The sequence below is a fragment of the Lissotriton vulgaris genome, chromosome 5, assembly GCF_964263255.1.
Source record: "Lissotriton vulgaris chromosome 5, aLisVul1.2, whole genome shotgun sequence".
NCBI lineage: Eukaryota > Metazoa > Chordata > Amphibia > Caudata > Salamandridae > Lissotriton > Lissotriton vulgaris.
This window is the reverse complement of record NC_141693.1, coordinates 1,403,226,814-1,403,244,350: the sequence shown is the minus strand read 5'-3', so window position 1 is coordinate 1,403,244,350 and position 17,537 is coordinate 1,403,226,814.

The following is a 17,537-nucleotide window of genomic DNA, read 5'->3' as shown; positions in this document are numbered from 1 at the left end:
CAAACTCTTCAAGGTAAACCAATCCCTGTCCCATTCCGCACCTGGTTTGCTGGGGGTTCCACAAGGTTCGGCACTCTCTCCCATGCTCTTTAACTTGTTCATGGAGTCTCTAACAGAAATGCAGAAATCATCCAACATTCACTATCACATGTATACAGATGATACTCAATTATACCAGAAGATCGCCTCCCCTGAGGACATTCAGCCCCCCAATTCAGTCCTACTGGAAACACAAATCTGGCTGACACGTAACCAATTGAAACAAAATGCTCCTTATCTCACCCCATAAGCAATCACCGGACATTGAACAATGGTTCAATCAGCTTACGGCTCCTAACTGCAGACCTCGCCTCTTGGACTCGACATCCTCGCTTGATAGCATACTAGACAAGAGTCTGAACATGCAAAAACACATCAATTACCTCACCAAAGGTGCAAACTTCCAAATCAGCATCCTTAGGAAGCTCAATCCCTATCTCCCTGCTCATGACCTCAAGGTTGCAGTACAAGCATTGTTTTTTTTTTTTTAATATTTTTATTTTCTGCAATATTCAGATCAGCACGCACAATTGGTTCATTATATCTTGTATTACTTTGTATACTGTACAAAGGTATCAATAAAATACTCATGACATTGCAGTTTTCTTTTACATAATTCGTAATCCCCCTCCCACAACTTTCCTTGCACTTCTACAGATCTCCCATGTGGATCACGTTGCACTGGGTCATCTCTATTCATTGCATCAATACCCGCGGCTCCTCCTACCACCATCACTCCTGTTTCATTATTAATTGCTTCTAAGTTGACGACTACTGCACCCTTCTGTGTGCTTCCACTGCAATTTGTTGTGGGGTGGGACTGGGAGGGGAGGGGAAGGAAGAGGGGGGGCAGGGGAGGGGGGGGGAAAGAAAATATATGGGGGTGGGAAGGGGAGGGGGGAGGAAGGGAGGGTGGGAGAGAAAAGGAAAAAGGGGGGTCCTACATTTACATCCTTGACATATCAGAACTCTTGTACTAACAGCATTTGTCTATACCAGTTCAGTAACATCACATGCTTCAAATTCTAAAAGTATGGCGTGCCATTCCATTGAGATGTGTGTTTTATGGAGGCCTCTACTCTCTTCTCTTTGCAGTTGTGTTCCCTCTGATATCCCTAAGCATAGTACCTCCCCGTGCCAGTCTCCAGGGTCTGGCGGTCTAGTGGATTTCCACCTCATCTTAAGTGTTCTTTTAGCCAAGAGGAGGGCCAGATCGACGAAGCGTGTGGTGGTGCTTTTTTCTTTTCGGTGGGGCCCAGGCCTAATATAGTATATGTCAGGGAGGAATAGGGCCTTGCAGGTGCGATCGTTGTTAGGATCTTGTGTATTGTTCCCCAGTAATGGCCTAGTTTGGGGCAGTCCCACAGCATGTGTAGGAGGCCAGCGTCTGCAGCCTTGCACATGGGGCACGTGTCTGCCGCGTCCGGGAACATGGCATGGAGTCGGTGGGGGGTGAGGTATGCTCTATGCAGAATCATTGATTGAATAAATTTAAATTTGGGGTTTCGTGACACCTTTTTGGGAAACTTTAGTACCTTCTCCCATTCCTTATCTCTGAGTGCCAGGCCTGTATTGTTTTCCCAGCGGTCACGGGTGGGTTGTAGTGAGATCGCCCTGCCAGTTCGTATGCCATATGTCAGCCATTTTGTTAAGTGACTACTGGTCCCCATTAAATATTGCATGGTGAGTAATGGGTTCGTAGGTGGCTCCGTACCGGTCAGTGCCCAGGTCGTAGTAATGTAGTGTGTTACCCGTGCATGTAGTAAGAATAACGCTCTAGGAGTCTGGTGTTCGTGCGAAGTCCGCATGTGTCATGAGATCTACAAAAAAGTCCCCTGTTTGCAGAACACCTGCATCATTCCATGGTCGGAGCTCGCGCTCTGTCAGTGTGTCTGTCCCGAAGGGAAGCCCTAATAAAGGTATTGTAGGCGCATAAGAGATCGCTGCATTCGTATACTTGACCGTGTTCTTCCAATATTTGATTGCAAGTCTCAGTAGGTGTGGCGTCGAGCTGGGTATCTTAACAGCCCACCAGCCAGTAGGCCACACATTGAAGTTGGCAGGCGTAGCCATATGCGGTCATGTCTGGGACCCCCATACCACCCTGAGCGGTTGGCAATTGTAACTTAGCGAGGCTGATACGCTGCCTGCCCGATCCCCATATCGGTTCCGTCAGCAATGTGTTCAGTAATTTAATGGTGCTCATTGGAACGAGGAGCGGTAGATTCGTGAAGAATTACACCATGTGGGGCAGGACCACCATTTTTGAGATTGCCACCTTCCCTGCTACGGACAATGGTAGTGTATTCCAAAACTGTACTTGTGTTTTGAGGGTATTGAGCGCCTTGCCCAGATTACCGTCTAGAAGGTCTTGCACGTCACGGTATATTTGTATCCCTAGATATTTAAATGTCGAGGGTGCCATCTGGAACCTGTATGGGGGGAATTGTAGCTGGGTGTCCCTTGGGGTGGCATCAAAACAGTAACCATATGATTTAGTTTCATTGATCGTAAGGCCCGATATCACTCGGAAAGTATTAAATACGTCAGGCAAAGGATCGAGACAGTCCGACATGTCCCTGACGTACAATAATATATCGTCTGCATAAGCCGATACTACGTGTGGCACTGAATTTCGTATTATCCCCTGAGGTGTGGCGAGAGCCCGGAGTTTATGTAGTAAAGGTACTAAGGCCAGTATGAACAGCAGGGGCGATAATGGGCAGCCCTGACGCGTGCCCTTAGCTATCATGAACTGTCCGGATACACATTCATTAGTGCGGACACGCGTCGTTGGGCGTAGATATAAGAGGTTTACCCATGCTATATTCTCGGGCGGTATGCCAAATCTGGCCAGGGCTGCAAACATATAGTTCCATCTCAGGGAGTCAAATGCCTGTTTTAAGTCCAGAGAGATACATCCCTCTGCACTATTCCTCGCTTCCTCCTGTAACATTATCTGACTCAATCTCCTTAGATTTAGCAACGTACTCATACCAGTATGAAGCCACACTGGTCCGCGTGAATAAGCTATGGAATGTATTGGTTCAGTCTTGCCACTAATATCTTACTAAGGATTTTGTAGTCCATGTTCAGTAGTGACAGCGGTCTGTAATTCGCCAGCTGTAAACCATCTCTGCCAGGTTTTAAAAGGGAAACTATCAGTGCCTGTAGGGTTGTGCGTGGTAGAGTATTGGACTCCATTGATTCCCGGTATAGAATGTGTAGTTGCGGGGCAAGTAAATCAAGATATGTCGCATCGAACTCAGCCGGTAGTCCGTAAGTCCGGGTTTTTTTTCCGTGGCATTGCTTTAATTGCCTGCCTAATTTCAGCGGTCGTGATGGGTCGCACCAGGTCATCCCGTTGCGCAGTCGTAAGTTGTGGGATGGGTAGGTCTGCCATGATGGACTCAAAATTCCCGTCCCTCATCGTCGGGTGTGGTCCATATAGGTTAGTGTAATAGTCTTTAAATGTGGTGTTGATATCTAATTGCGTCCGTATCGCCGTTCCATACTGATCATTCACCTCTACTGTAGGGGTGCTCATAGGTGCATTGCGTACCAGTCGTGCTAGCAATGGCCCCGACCTATCAGCTTGAATGTGTTGTCTGTTCGTGTATTCCCTGTAGTCGATTACTCTTAACTCCTCTAGTAATTCTGCGTGTTGAATATGGGCCTCTTGGAGTTGTGTGAATTGGTTGTTCATGCCCGCCGCCTCACTTTCCAACATCGCTAGTTTGCCCTCCACCTCCTTAAGCCTTTCCACCACAGACTGTTTAATGCCCCCCTTTGCGCCTATTGCCACTCCGCGTATTGTCACCTTGAAGGCGTCCCATTCTATTTGTCTGGAGCTAGCTGTGTTCGTGTTCTCATTAAAGAACTTGGTGATGGTGTCCGACAGTGTGGAGCTGAAAAACGGATCCTCTAGTACCCCCGGCGGTGGTTGCCAAGTCGGGCAGTGCAAGCATTGGTGATTGCAAATCTGGACTATGGCAGTGCTACACTGTGTGGCCTGCCCAGAGCGAAAACGGCTTCCCTTAGGGTGACATTTATGTTGCACCAGGATCATAACGGGCACAAAAAAATGCAATCACATCTCTCCGGACCTCCTAGCTCTGAAATGGCTCACTTATGAAGCTCTGATACAGCTGAAAATTGCATCATGACTCACAAAGCCATCCACCTCAAGACCCCGATGTACCTCGCTCACAAACTGGAGCTCTCATGTGGTTTGAGAGCCTCCAGAAGTGCCAGCACCCTCTTACTCAAACCACAAAAATTCAAGAAAAAAATTACCTATAATCGAACATTTTCAGGTATGGCGCCAAAGATCTGGAACTCTCGTCCCCCCGAAGTCAGGGTGATCCCTTCTTCTGCACTCTTCAAATCAGAAGTTAAAGAGCTTCTGTTGAAGAAATATCTGCCTCAGTCTTCCTTCCCCATTTGACTCCCGGAGCAGAGACGTCACGGGACCGAAGGTAAGTTAACATTTAATTTTGATTTTAAATTAACCCCCACATGACCCCACTCCAGGTGACCCCCCCACATCTCCACCAACTAGTCATACCGGCCACGTCTGATGTAGGAGGGTGTGGGGTGGAGGGCTGGAGGGGGGTGAAATAGGGAGCTGCAACAGGAGGATAGAGAGAGACGCTTAAATGAGAAAGAGATGATGAGAGGATGTCAATTCTTCGAGAGGTGCAAGAACGAGGAAAGGAGCTTGTTGAGCAAAGGTCAGTTATGTTAATCAGTTATGATCGAGTGGGATAAATAAGGTTGACTGTCACCAGGATTGTGTTGTTGGCATGGAACATGAGTTTCCCATTGTAAATGGAGATAGCAAGGTTTCCAAGGAGGCCAAAGGAGGAAAACCATTTGAGTTTGCGACCAAAGGGTATGCTAGAGTTAGAAGAGGGTGGGAGAAAATTGCATAGGGACCTGATCCATAGGTCAGTGTTGTGTGTGAAGAGGAGGAGGTTGGTATCAAATGTGCCTTTGCGTTGGCAATGATATTGGTCTGCGAAGAGGGTTTCTGGGTGGTCTCTCAGGGTCCTATGTTTCAGGGTTTTTTGTGCGTATTTGTGTGCTCTACCACTGCTCCCTTATTTACATATAATGCATTCCTAGCATTGGTTCTGCAGTATTGAACGTTCAGTTTGGTCCCTTCCCCATACCTAAACATCCCTCTTACATGTTCTTACCTTGCTCACGCAATCCATATGCCAGATAATACGGTCCAAAAAGCTGATGAACATGGAGCATAAACTGCTCTACATCATTAAAGTGTTTGCAGCGGACTGGCATTGCACAGGTGTTGTTTGATGTTGTTTATTGAATGACATTGTTGGTGTGCTGAGCATTTCAGTGTTGCTGCTGGCTGCCTCTGCTGGCTATGATGTGATCTGTGAACAAATGCGGGATTAATGAATTACATGTGAATGCTTGGGGGCATATTATCAAGGGGGTTTATCTCCGCTTTTTTGGCTTTAAAAACCAAGAAAGCAGAGATAAAATTATCTCCCTATTACCTAGCTGTCGCTAACACCAGTTAGCGACAGCTAGTAGGAGATAGCGACCATCTTGGGCCCCGCTTTGCATGTCAGTGATATTTATCACTAATGACATGCAAAGTGGGCGTGCCAAGATGTTAGCGACTGGAAACAGTCTCTAACATCGCTATCTCCTATTACCAACTTTTGGAGATATTCGCGCTAAGCGGGAATATCTCCAAAAGCTAACACCTGCCCCTGAGCAGTTCTTAGCCATGTTATCCAATGGTAGGTGGATAACATGGCTAAGAGAAATTAGCTCGGTAATGCATGAATATCGCTGACTTTTCAGCAATATTCATGCATTTCGGCCGATTTTTATCGCTTAGGAGATAAACCTTGATAATAGCAAGGTTCCTAAGCGATAAAAATTGCCGCAGCTCGGCGATAAAAATATCGCCGCTAAACCAACATAGCGATAATTATCACTAGTTGTTGGTAATATGCCCCTTGGTCCCTTACACGCCAAAGGGGAGTGCAGTGCTTATTTTGTGAAAGAAAGAGTGCCAGTGTCGAAGCAATGTACAGAAACTGGCGGCTGGTGCAATTAAACATCTGGGTGACAAGTAACAGGGCTGGTAGTCTCTAATTCACTATCAGACATGCCCTGCCTCTTTTTTTCACTCTTGCAGGTTTCTGCTTTTTCTCTTTGTGAGGGTTTTGCCGCCTTTCTCTTCTTCCGTCTTTACGTTGTATTTTCCACCTCTTGCACTGGTAAATATTTGACTGGAGTTACGTAATAATGTTTGCATGCCTGCACACAAGTACACAACCTTTGAACACATTCATACAACTTGCACACAATATATCATAAGTATTCAAGGCATACACGGTAGTAGTCAGAAAAATAGAATCCCTCACTTTGGACCATATACCAATTGGCAATAAATGCGGAGAGTGAGCCCAACGGCGTTCAGGGAAGAGCTCTCCCAGAAAGTATTCTGAAATGTCTTTCCTGCCGTCCATCCTTCTTTTAGGCTGTGTTCCTTCTTTACTTCTCGCAATCCTTATTTCTCATTCTTTTCTGCCTTTACTTCCTTCTTTTTCTTCACCGTTCTTTCAGTCCTTTTTTATCCATCCATTCTTCCTTCTTATCATCCATCTTTGTCTTTTTTCTTCCTTTCTAATCCATTCATGTTTCTTCACTTCCATCTCTCCACCCTGTCTTTTCTTCCTTCTTTCTTTAAACCTTCCACCTTTTAGTCTTTTACTTCATCCTTCTCTCATCCATCCAGTCTGCTCTAGATCTTTCCATTCCTTCTCGCCAGCCATTACCCATACATCCTTCTATCCATCCATCGTTCAGCTGCTTTTTTCATTGGTTGCTCCATGCCACAGCTCCATCAGTCCTCTTACAGTGTTACTTAAGAGCTTCTGTTCAGGGAAAGCAGCCCCTGATCAAAGTGAAATAGAGCTTTAAACAAAATGTTAAAGGTTTCATATTAAATTGAACTGCCCAATGGTACCCACCTCCTGCACAAGCTGCTACAGTGAGGGGCTGAGGACGCCCCTGCTTTTACACAAGCTGTGCACGCAACTTGCATGCCATGTGTCATACCTTTGCACTCAATTTCCAACCCATTTGTAGACATGTTCTTGACACAACCTTCACATACCTTGAACACATTATGTACCCAAGCTTTGCATGCAACGTGTTCACCACTTGCACGTAAATTAACCACACACAACTTCTACTTAAGCTCTGTATCTGTGGTGCATACTTCTCCGCAAGCTCTGCACGTTCAGCCTATGTAAACTCAGCATAGAGAATGTGGGCAACAGATACAGGTTCACTGGGTACAGAATCTGTGCACAGTCTACAGCAGTGGAGTAGTTTGTCACAAAGCAGAGGACCTGCAGAAGACTGGAGAAAGAGGAGGTGATCAGAGCCAGGAAACAGCTCTTTCAAAAATGCATATTGCATAAATTGGTTGTAAAAACTGGAATAAGGGTGTTGGGGCACCACACTGGTGTTACTATTACGGTTGAAGCTCCCACGTTATAGCACCCAGGATAATCTGCTGCCGGGTAAATACTTATAAGTTCCCAAAGGCGAGCCCGAGTGCATGGCAAATGCTTGTTTTAAAACGCAGCTCATTTTCATTAAAGGAAAACATATTGTGTTAAAAAAGAAAAAAGAAACCTTTTCTTTTCATTTTTTTTAAGAGAGGGCAGTGGTCCTTGCTGCCTGTGCTTGCTCTGAAAAAACGTTTTTGCTACCATTTCCAAAGGGGAAGGATCCCTGGGGCACCCCTTCCCATTTGTGAATGGGTTACCTGATTCTTGAAGTTTGAATGTTTTGCAACCTCATTTCGGTCGTAAAACATTCTTACATGCCGCTGTGATTCAGTACTAGGAAGGGACGCCCTAACCACGCCCCTTCTTAGTACCAAATTGTGATGTATTGGCAATTCCGAATTTCGGTTCAAATCGAAATTGGAATTCATACATACCAAAATGTATTTTACCAGTCGCACCGATTGTGCGCATTTGACCGTTTGCTACTGGTAAAATGCATGATGCAGGTGGCCCTATGTTTTATACTTTTCTTATTTAATACAATTCAGTAGGAAGCACACAGCTATTGCCATTGTTTATTCTGCAGTCAAATGACATTGACATGAAAGAGACATGTGCAGGTCACAGCGGAAAAACACAGAGCAGCAACACCTAAATATAAATTGAGGGTTCATGGGAAATTCATCAGTCAACTCTTCCAAATTATTTGATGCCACAGACAGCGAGTCTTCAACAAGGTATCCAATGGCACCTTCGTGTGCCGGCGTCTATCAAGAACTGCATGCGTTTCCTCGGCAGCTGTGGAGGTGTTCATCTTTAGTTGATCTCTGTTTTATTTCAACAGCGTTGTCATCTGTGTATTGTTGGAGCGGGACGGTGTGATGCAATTCAAACTTGCATCCCAGTCCCCATGATGTTCAACTTTATAAAACAACGCATAGCATGGAACTATTGATGCATTTTTAATCCTACATGAGCACGTTTGTTATGTTTCCCGGGCTTTGGAAACGTGTCAAGAGCGTTTTTATCAGGTGCAACAAATTACACGGAAGTCCTGCGCCATCTACTGGACCCTTCTAAAAAGACTAGTGTAATAATTACCGTTGCGAAGGATCCATTCTATAAACAAAAAGCTCAGTTACTGGTGCAAAGGTTACTACTGTTAATACTTAAAGTGGTGTACTTCTTGAAATGAAAAAAAAATACTTAAAGTGGTGTGTTAGTGCATAAAACACAATCCTATGTGTTTTCTGGTCAACAATGAAAGATCGGCCTACGTTGTTATGTCAGTTCAACATTTAGTTCTTTTTTCATGTAATCTAAAAACGTAAAGCACGAGGTTTTAAGTGGGTTGAAAAAAACTGGGCAGGATGGGTCTCTACAAGGGGCGTGGCAAATGTATTAGGGGCGTGCTGTGCTTCCGATGCGATGCCACCCCATTGGTATTGTGCTGCTTTTCTGACTTCTCTGTTGTTGCTGCCAGATCTTTGACATACAATTAAAACAAGCCAGGACTATTGGCCTTGGCATTGGTCGTTATCTGGAAAAGATAAATGGCAATAATTTTGTTCAAATTAATATTCAAAATGTTTCAATTCTGAAATTATGATATTGTGAATTAAGCATTTATTAGTTCTGTGTAAGGGGTAGTGGTCCTCAGAGTATCTAATTCACTCCTTGTATTCCCTTCACCACATTTTTCTGCAGTCACTCTGTTAGACACTTTCACCCATTTTATCTGGACATATTTCTGAGATCTTCCATCTTCATATCTCAAACCTTGTCTCTTTCCTCTTCAGCCCCCTCTTTTCACTCTCTGCTGCATGTACTTCCTTGTGTCGTAATTTGACAATGACTGGGTTAGCGTTAATCTTTGCTACACGTTAATGCCCTTATCTTGGCCTTACTTATAAATGCCATTTTGTATGTTACGGCGGCCATTTTAGAGAACGAGTTGCCTCGTGGTCAGCGTGGCCTTTAGTCCTTTGTCCGTACCACTGACCACTTGAGTTTGCCCAGCAACAGGCTATTTTTAGTAACGGTCAAGCCCGCACATGCGCAGTTCCGATTGACCAGTCATCACTTAGGAATGTTCCGCCAAACTGACCAGTGGTGTTGTAACCCCTCCCATGAGTTGACTGTGTTCCAAAAATGACCATATATGTACCTAAAGCTCTGTAACTATGTACCGCCCACCTTTTTATGTCTGTAAAATTGTATAAAAGAAGGACTTACACCGGTGTTCGGTGTGATACTTCTTGCATTGCAGAAGGGTGCTGTAGGAATGTACCACCACCCCATGGGGTCTTAATAAACTTGTCTTTTACATTTTCTAGTTTCCGTGCCAACAGTTCTTATGGTGTAGAGGGTATTCTGCGGAGTATGTAGGCCTGGAGAACCCAATACCACAAATTGGCGACCACGAAGGGACTCATCAGCGACTCGGATGCCCGAAGGAGAGGTCGTGACGGAGGATTGGAAACTCGCCATGGACGCGTACGCTGCCACTGAGTGACCCGAGTCTTGGCACCCAAGGTGTTTTCTTCCCTTCCTTCTGATCTGACCTACCAGGTGGCGCCGGTCCCCGACTGAGATCCTGCTCGTCTGCGTTGCTGTACAGTGCCTGTTTGGCTGATTTGAGCAAAGACCTTGGCAGTTGGAACCTGGATATTTGAGATTTGGGTAAGAATTGTGATTGGTAAGGTAGTCTGCGGACGCTTACTGTGGTTCTATGAATATGACTATGATTTGAGTTAGCTAACATTTGAGTTTGTGAATTTGATTCTATATGTGCAGTGCACTTCACATAGGCAGGCATGTAGAGATGTTTCTCTAACTTTGTTTGTATTTTGAGCGGCACATTTGTGTGAAGAATAGTAAGTGCCATTTTTACGGTATCACGTTCCCGTGATACTTTTTGAACATGCCTGTTCTAAGCACACTCCGAGGGATGTGCTGTCTTGGAAATGGTACCACATACAGATTAAACGAATCTCAGCCGGCTCCCCCAGAGGGGACCCCTAACCGTGAACTGTACATCAAATTTGGCCTTCCCCCTATATTGTACAGTAAATTATGGAATAAATATACTAAGTCTGATCCCGAGTTGCAATGGCCACTACATGGGTCGTTTGATTTACGAAAGGTTCAGTTTGTGGAGCAATGTTTGTTTCAACGCAGGTCTAGACAGGATATGTTTGATTGTGTGCGAATGTGGGAGAAAGCAGTGCGTGAACGTATGAAGCGTGAGATTGCCTTGGCGGAAAAAGAGCAGCGCAAGGCTGCTCGAGATAAAGCTTTACAGCTGGAGGAGAAGGAGTTGCAGGAGAAGAAAGAGAGGGAGGCACGGGAACGTAATTTGCAAACGACCGGTCAATTTCCTATTCGATGTCCGCTTTATCCTGTCCTTACTAATGAAGTTGATGATTTTTCGTTATTAGATCGATCTCCGTCTCTGTATGTTCAGCCTACGGCTCCGGACGAGGACTTCGGTGATGACGACCGGGATAGTACGAGTACCAGGTTAACTGATAATAGAGCCGCGGAATTGCGTAGTTTCGCTAGGAAACTGAATCTGAATAAAATAACTTTGTCAGAAATTAATGCTGAACGGAATAAGTGGTCAGAGCAAGAACAGATGTGTTTTTTAAGTACTTTTGCAGATGAAGTTGTTGACCGATTTCGTAAGAATTCAGAGGAATTAGAATCTAAGGATATATCAGTTCATCATGAGCATATGCGTAAAGGTCTATTTGATATTTCAGATGCGGATACCTTTTTCCTACGGTTGGTCCAGCTACGGGATGAGGCGTCCAGATTGCGGGAAGCACGAAAAGCAGCAGAGCAGTCTGTGCCGGGGTCGACGGAGTTAACCAAAGATTGTTCTATCTTTGGAGCAGATAAGAGTTCTAAAGTGCATGTTATGCCTATGCGTGAAGCTGCACCTTTGTATGTTTCCCCTACAGGGCAAGGTACCAGTGATGATAAATTGTCTGGGGATGCAAAGGGGTACTTTATATATAATTGGGTGTATACGCCTTGGAATAGAGCGGACGTTATGGCATTGAAAAACGCCGTGCCCGATCCCCGTAAAAATCCGGCAGCTTTCTATGAAGGAGTGGAGGGGGCTATTTCTTTTTGTGTTATGACGCTCGTTGATATAGATCTTTTCTTTGGGTTAATACTCCCCCCTGATATGTGGAGAGCGATTCGTAAGTTCGATGATCAAACAATGTTCGGAGCAACTTGGAAAGATATAAGCCAAGCTGATTTAGATAGGGAGCCTGCATGCAAACCTTGTCAGTTGATTTTAGATCTTCCAACAGCTATTTTGAATAAATTGAAAACGCTTGTTCCCCCTAAAAAGATTGATTGGACTATGTTAGCATCGTGTAAACAGAAACAGGATGAGTCGGTTTCTGACTTTTTCACACGTTTTGAAGAAGCGTTTCATGATTACAGTGGACAATCGTTAACAGATGATATGGGTAGGCATCTGTTTGTCGACAAGTATGTGGCTAATCTCCTACCGGAGATTGCAAAGCGGTTGAAAACAAGTGAAAGTTCCTGGACCACGGCGACCCCTGCGTCTTTGTTAACTATGGCTCAGTATTATGAGCGGCAGGAATTAGAGGCTAAAGAAAGTGTAGATAAGAAAGCGAAGGAGTTGAAGACAAAAGTGATGTTGGCACAGGTTCGCGATGCGCAATCTAGAGGGAATAACAGAGGCAGGCGAGGAGGGGGTAATGCGTCGTATGGTCGTACTGATATTGCTGAGGACCAATGTGCGTATTGTAAAGAGTTTGGGCATTGGGCCGAAGATTGTCCGGTGCTTCATGAGCAACGTAGTCAGCGCGGTCGAGGTGGTGGAAGGTCACGGAATAGTTATTCGAGAGCGAGGGGTGGTGGAGGTGATTGTGGTAGGTTTGAGGCGAGGGGTCGTGGTCAGGACGAACGAAACACTTTTGATCGGCGTAATCAGTATCAGATATCGGAGGGTGAGAATGTGGAGAGTCAGGATTATGTGCATGCATAGGATTGCGTAGGATGGGGTGTGGAATCGATTGAAGTGCCAGTAGATCAAAGAGGTCCATATGTATCAGCGGGCATTTTGGGTTCTACTGATCAGTTTTTAGTTGACACAGGAGCTACTCGTAGTGCTTTGTCTAAAAACTTGGTTCCAAGGGCTCCCCTGTCTGGCGAAACGATAACGTGTATAGGGTTCGATGGCACACCCTCTCCAAGCCCATTATCACGTCCTCTTGCATTTTGCATTGATACATTTTTTGGTTTTTGTCCATTTTTGTTGTCACCTCATACTCCCGGCAATATTATGGGCATAGATTTGCTTAAATATTTTCGAGCAACGATACGCTGCGCTCCTGAAGGAGTGCGGGTTATTTTGAATGACAACTACCCAGATTCAGGCAGACTCTGTACCATGCAGGAAATTGAAGCATTAGCCTCTCTCCCACACACGTTATGGGCAACATCAGATACAGATGTGGGACAGATGCTCATTCCACCTATTCGAATTACTGTTAAGGAGGGAGTATCCTTGCCACGTGTACCGCAGTACAAGATATCCAGAGAAGGTGAAATTGCCCTGACGCACATCGTTCAGGATTTGATTATTGCAGGAGTAGTGGAGGAAGTTCCCTACAACGTCTGTAACAGCCCTATTCTTCCGATCCTTAAGAAAGACACTGACGACAAAGTCTATCGATTTATTATTGATTTGAGAGAAATAAACAAAATTGTTATTCCCCAGTACCCGGTGGTGTCTGACATCACCACCTTACTTACTTTGGTTCCCCCTACTGCAACGACTTTCTCTGTTATTGACCTTAAAAATGCGTTCTTTTCCATTCCCATTCATCCCGACAGCAGATACCTATTTGGCTTCACGTTAAATAATAAATCGTATAGATTTTGTCGTGTTCCTCAAGGTTACACAGAGAGCCCTAGCATTTATAGCCAGGCTTTAAAAAGACAGCTCGATTCATTTGAATTGCAATCTGGAGTAACTCTTATTCAATACGTTGATGACCTCCTATTGGCTGCAGACACCTATGCACAATGTGAGGAGAGTACTCTTGCCTTGCTCTCCTTTTTGGCCCAGAATAATCACAAAGTTTCTAAGAAAAAGTTACAATACTGTAGTCCAAAGGTGACCTACCTCGGTCATCTTTTGTCTAAGGAGGGGAGTGCATTAACATCTGATCGAATTCAAGCAATTTTAGATACACCAGTCCCCCGCACTCAGAGAGATGTACGCGCCTTCATAGGACTAACGTCCTTTTGTAGGCAGTGGATAATGGGGTTTTCGCACATTATAAAACCGTTGTTAGCGTTACTGTCCAAGACTACACCAATGCCCTTTGAATGGACAGATGAATGTCAAAATGCTTTTGAACAACTGAGACAGGCCCTTTGCTCTGCACCCGTGTTAGGCACACCAGATTATACAAAGATTTTCACGTTGTACGTGCACGAGAAAGATGGGTGCGCATTATCAGTGCTAGTGCAGACACACGGGGATAAGCAGAGACCATGTGCGTACTTTTCAGCCATTCTTGATCCTGTAGCACGAGGGTTACCTGGGTGTTTCCGAGCAGTTGCAGCAACAGCAGTAGCTATACGGCAGAGTGAGGGAATATTTTTGTTGCACAAATTGTTGGTGTTAGTTCCCCATGCAGTGGATGCCCTGTTAAATCAAACGAAAACACAGTATCTTACAAGCGCACGTTTGACAGGATATGAGCTTACACGTCTGGCGCCACATATCACACTAAAAAGATGCGCTACCCCGAACCCTGCCACTTTATTGCCGTATCCGGTTGCTGAGGGTCAGGAGGAAGAACACCATGATTGTGTTTTCCTGACTGAAGAACAAACAAAGGGTCGTGTCGACTTACAGGATACACCACTTCCAGATGTGGATGGGGAACTGTGGGTTGATGGATCGTGTTTGAGGCTGCCAGATGGCACAACTTCTGCAGCATATGCGATCACAACACTTAAGACGGTGGTAGAATCAGCACGGATACCACAGAAATCGGCCCAAGCAGCGGAGCTGATAGCTTTGACAAGAGCCTGCAAACTGAGTGCTGGCTTATGTTTGAATATCTACACAGACAGCCAGTACGCCTTCGGAGTAGTGCATGACTTTGGCCTACTCTGGAGAGAGCGTGGGTTTTTGACTTTGCATGGAGTACACATTATGCACGGAGAACTAGTGCGTGATCTCCTGAATGCGTTACTTTGTCCAAAGAAAGTGGCGATAATCAAATGCAGTGCACATAAAAAGGTCACTGACAAAGTGGGAAAAGGTAATGCCTTTGCAGACAGTATAGCAAGACAAACGGCTATGTCACGAAATGACTCCCCAATGTATGTAGTGAATTTGCAGGCCGAGCGATGGCATGATGCTAGAGCAGAGATACTAGACATTCAGAAATCAGCGACTGAAGCAGAACTTGCAACTTGGGCAGCAGAGGGAGTACTGGATGATGAGGGTTGTTGGAGGAGCAAAGATATGGAACGATGGAAATTGCCTGCAGCTTACTTGCAAGCGATGGTCCAGATGACACATGGGTTGGCACATGTTGGAGCTCTTGCAATTACTCGATTGCTAACACGAATTTGGGAGCATCCTGAGATTGCTAACACGGCCAAGAGAGTAGTGCAGACCTGTTTGATATGTTTACAGCACAATCCTGCAAAAGGGACGCATACTCCGAAAGGAGGGTTCGTTCCACCTTCTGCACCATTCGAGGTACTTCAAATGGATTACATCCAGCTTGAGCGTTGCAATAACCTTAAGTATGTCTTAGTGGTGGTGTGTGCTTTCAGCAAATGGGTTGAGGCCTTCCCCATGAAGGATAATACAGCTTTGACAACAGCTAAGGTTTTGCTCAAGGAGTACTTCCCTCGATATGGCGTTTGCAAATTTTTGTGGAGCGACAATGGTCCCCATTTTGTTGGGAAAATTGTGGAGTACATGTTGAAGGGATTGGGAATCCAGCAGAAGTTTCATGCTGTGTTCCATCCTCAGTCAGCAGGTCTTGTTGAACGGTACAATGCTACTTTGAAACTAAAGTTGGCTAAGATTGTGGCATCCACGTCTTTGAAGTGGCCAGATGCCTTGCCTTTAGCATTACTCTCTATGAGATCAGTGCCCCATTCTCGAACTGGCCTCACACCTTATGAAGTGGTGTTTGGAAGGCCGATGAATATATGGGGAGTTCCTAAGCCACGATTGTTACATGATGTGCCTTGTATAATGATGAACGATTATTTGGCACGATTAACAAATGATTTACTTTCTATTCACCAACAGGTTTGAGAAGCGCTCCCTGACAACTCCATTGGAGAGGCTCACAATCTTCGTCCTGGTGACTATGTAATGGTTCGCTCATTTGAGAGGACGTACAGCTTGGAACCGAGGTGGCGTGGCCCCGAGCAGGTATTGCTCGCAACTCGAACAGCTGTGCAAGTTACCAACAGGAAGCGGTGGGTGCACTCTACTCACTGCCATCGTGTCTCTCCGGATCTGGTGAGCCCGACAGCGTTGACTGACTACAGAGACATCTTGGACGAGGAGAAGAGCCCAGCTGTAACGTCGGCCGAATCGGAGGGAGCCTTCCCGGACCACACTGTTTCTGGACGACAAAGATACAATCTGCGACCACGATAAGAGGAAGATTTTTTTTTTGGTGCGAGACTGGTTGAGTTACCGCTCTGGGGTTTGTGAAACGGAAGCCGGGATTCTCAAGGGGGGGATCAGTTCTGCCAAGAGTAGCGACACCCGTCTTGACCCCGGAGAAGAAAACAACGGCTACCTCGGAGCTCAGCACTCACATTTTTTTTTTTTAGTTGTACATTTGAGACATTGTGAACTTTTTCAACTATGGCGTCTTCTGCAGCACGAGACAAAAGAATCCTTGGTGCTGTACTATTTGTGTTGACAATTGTGGTAATAGCTGTGATAGCCTGGGTAGTGGAACTTGTGGTACCTGTACGAGAACATTTGCTGCCGACTACCCCGGCTCCATCTGAACATTTTCACTTCACCTTACCATATCATGAAGAACGGCACCGACAGACTTACTTGAACAATAGCTTCATTCAAATTTTGCATCACACCCACAATATGACGAACACTTCTAACTGTTGGGTATGTGGGATGTTGCCTGGGCATCCAAAGAAAGGAGGCACACCGCTTATCCCACTTCCGTTTTCTCACAATGGGTCTTGCAATGCCTGGTACACTCTCCTGTTCACTTTGCGCTGGCCAACAAAAGGGGGGCTGCTCTTCCGTTTAAATAAAATATGTTTCAATGATCGGGACGGCTATCCACAAGCTGAAGGTACTAAGTTCGAATGGGAAGAGTACCGCCCGATAATATATCTGCACCACGAGTTTACAGCAATCAACGAAATATTAACATGTCTAATTCTCATGTTATTAATGTCATTGATACAAAGGCCGATCTCTGTATACGTAATAAAGGTACAATCCCGATTGGCAGAAGTGAATGTAACACCACACTTACATTTGATACCCCGAATGGCATTTCATTTGTGGCCTCTCGAAATACGTACTTCATATGTGGTAATAAAGGTTATCATTGTCTCCCGTTAGGATGGTTAGGAACATGCTACATCTCTTTTGTATTGCCCCCTGTATTCATTGCCCCGCCAATGTATCATAATGATTATGTTTTGTACCATGACTTTGTACTGAACAGAGTTAAAAGAGCAGTAGTCCTTGAAGACATAGACTAGACAGAACGGCACTGCAACAATATGTAGATTTCAATTTGGGTTTGTTTTCTTTTGTGGGAGCTGCTCTGAATAGTCGAAAAATACGACGACTGACTCGTGTTGTTGAAGCTGTTGCCAATGATACTGCTTTTGCATTGGGGA